Below are 3,566 nucleotides of genomic sequence, written 5' to 3' on the forward strand. Positions count from 1 at the left end.
TGACTTCACCCATAAAAACAATTATATCTAGCATGATTTTATTCAATACAGAGCTTAGAATTACATAGATATATTTTTTTTTATTCACGTGGGGTGTCCGGGCCAACTTGCACGCACCACGATTATTCCTCACGGCCCACTGGACATCCTGCAAACCCAGGGGCAGGTTAGGCACCGCGGGGGTGACAGGCGTGCACATAGAGGATCGAACCCAGGACAGGAGCGAAACAAGTCACACAATTGACCACAGCAGCTAGACCCTAAAGTGCACATAGATAATTTGATATAGCTTGTGGTTGTTCAATTTGTAACTGAATATTTGTAATAAATAAATGTTTAAAGTATGATTACCTTACTTTATGACTCCTGTCAGCTTGTTCTGATATTTTACTAAATTCAAGGTTGGTTTGGATTGAAGTTTATCTCAATTCTCGTGTCGGTCAAATGTTTGACATAGTTTCTATCAAGGATGTTCCAAGTTGATAATGTACTTAATAAATTTCATTATATGTGCATGCAAGATTATGCATGACCGAGTTCAAGAGACAGATTTTCGTGGGGAAATGATTTGGTTTGGAAAAGAAAGGAGGAATTTCAAGAGAGATTGATGTACAGAGAACGGATGGAATGGAAAAGAAAGATCCTTTTTTGATTGAAGTAATGATGAGTAAACCCACCATCAATAGCACTAGGGCAATAAAATGTTTGCTAGAAATGGTTCATGGGCCTGGCAAAGGAGCTTTGGTTGCCTCGGCAAAACTTGCTTTTATTCGTTCTCGACACCCTTTGGTGGGGAAGCAGCTCCTCGGTGTCTCCTCTCTTTAACAAGGTTCCCAGTGGTCCTTCAACAGAACTACAGTTAGGTCAACTGTCCTCGATGGACACTGACCACTATACCCTACATGACAGAAACTCCAAAACTCCGTGACTTTTGAAAGACTGGACTTTGTTTCATAGTTCAGCGTCTCTTTCAAATTGTGTTAGTTTACGGGTTAATTTCTGGTTTAAAAAAGCTGGTTTAAAAACATGGCATGGGCTGCTACCTCTCGCACCACAAAGGGGATTTTAGTTTAGCATGCAAGGTATTGAACATGGCATGGAGTTCTGCTGAGGCACAGCATTTTGAAAAACCTTGACTGCCCTAGCGTGTTGATTTCCCAAGCTTTTCTAATAACATATTATGATAGTTCAGCTAAAGGACCGGTACTTCCTATCCCAGCATTGATGGTCAAGACATCAATGTGACCATACTTGGATACGACTGTGCTCACAGCTGAAGATACACTCTCCTCAGGGCCTAATATCTTGTTGATTCGTTTAGGGATGTCAGAAGCCACGACATGGCAACTATACTCAGCAAATGCCTTGCGATATTCATAGCCAGTCTCACCTTTCGCGCAGCCTGTAACTAGCACAGCCTCAAGCCCGCTTTTGCTCTATTTTTTTATCTTCTGAGTTCGAACTATGAAACCAGCATTGAAATGAGTTTAATCATTTTAATGCACAAGACTGGTATAAAGAATGTGCTGTTACTATTGCCGAGAGAGATACTCTTGACTGACGTACAAGTTAATACAAATATATTCCTTATTGTTGAATTTTAGAAAAACAAATACAAATTTAACATGACAAGTGAACAACAATATCTCGAGAATGATGAGACACATGAAACTATTTGCATGATAGTTTTTAAAATTAACTGAATTGAGTAATGGGCTAGGAAAGTTGATTTAATTGTTTTTTAAAAATGAATTAAAACGATTTTGTTTTAATAAAAAAAATAAAAAAACAAGTCAATGAATTGATAGCTAGTTAAATTTTAAACGAGTCATCGAAATCTTTATTTTTTCTCATTAAGTTTACCAATTCAGGCGTCAAATCCAGTTTTTAAAACAATAATCCTGACACTTTCATGGTAGAGCTGATCAATAAATTAAGCGCGGGAGTGTTCAGAGACTAGAGACCCACGGCTAATTTTTTTTTATATACACTATTAATACATCCTGTATACATTACTATTATCGTAAAACATGTATAAGACAGTACTCATGAAATACCTGAAAAAAAAAAATCATTGATTCTTTGAAAAGAAATTGGGTAATCCCTTTTTTTCATTATTTATCTAATTATACATTATATAAAACCATAAATAATGGAACATAGCACTTTATTTAATTAGAAAAAAATCTAGAAATGCTTAAACTTAAGCGAGTAAATGATCACACACGTGTGTGTGTGTGTGTGTAAAAGAAAAACAAAGAGTATTAAATTCATATTTGTGACTGTGTAGTGGACAATGATGCACTGCGGTGACGAAAAAAGGCACCAATTATTCAAAAATCATAAGCAAAAAAGTGAGGCAAATCTAGCCGTTAATGATCACCGTGGATACCAGTTTGTTTTCCGTGACCGTGCATTTCATCAAAAGTGGTTTCCTCGTAGAAAAATTTTGCTTTTTTTTTTTTAAATTTAAATAAAATGTAAGAAAATTAAAAAAATTGATTATATTAAATTTTATTATTAATATTTTGATTGTTATATATTTTATTTTAAATTCTTTATCAATATCATCTCTTAAAATTTGATTTTTATATAATTTTTTATCCTTATTTATTTTACTGTTATTTATTTGTTTTCTCTTGTTAATTTTATAATTGAGATTTTTTATCTATCAGATTTTATCTTTATTTTTTTATTGATATTTATTTTACTTAAAATAATTTATGAAATTAATTTTTTTTCAATCTTATCCTCTTTTTAATTTTATTTATTTATTATGTTTGATCTTTATTATTTTAATTGTTATTTATTTTATTTGAAATAAAATATAAAATTGAATTTTTTTAATTTTATCTTTCTTCAACTTTTTCTATTTGTTAAATTTAGTCCTTATTATTTTTAATAAACTTGAAAAAAATTAAAACATTGATAAATTATTTTCAGTTTATTTTTTATAATATAGTCAAACACTATAAAATATTTTTTTTTAATTTATTTTTTATAACACTACTAAATATTAAAAAATAATATAATTTTTAAATTTAATTTACATGTAAACAACTTTTAAAAAATATTTCTGTATAAAACAAACGGCCCTAAGAGAGTGACTACGTAACAGTATTAACTATTAAGCGAAACCAATGACGTAGAACATTTAATATCTAGTTAACTCCTGATGGAGTTAATTACTCTCCGGTTCTCAAACGTACAAGATCTCCTTGTCACTTCACTGTGCTCCTGTAACTCCAGAATTTCTTAATGGCCCTGGAAAAATATTGTTCATACAAAAAGTCAGAGAACAAGAAGTAATGGTGGAAAAACAAGAACAAAAAATAATATAGACAACACTGAGATAGATTATTGCACTTCAATGGAAAGGAACTGTAATTCGTTATTAAATCGGACTGATTTGATAAATTATCCTGATATTTTATCGTTTTATAATTTAAAAATTATTTAAAAGTGTGATTGCGGTTGTTTTTTAAACTATTTTTTATTTAAAAATACATCAAAATAATATTTTTTTATTATTTAAAAATTATTTTTAATATCAGTGTATCAAAATG

Source organism: Populus nigra, chromosome 2, assembly GCF_951802175.1.
Source record: "Populus nigra chromosome 2, ddPopNigr1.1, whole genome shotgun sequence".
Lineage (NCBI taxonomy): Eukaryota > Viridiplantae > Streptophyta > Magnoliopsida > Malpighiales > Salicaceae > Populus > Populus nigra.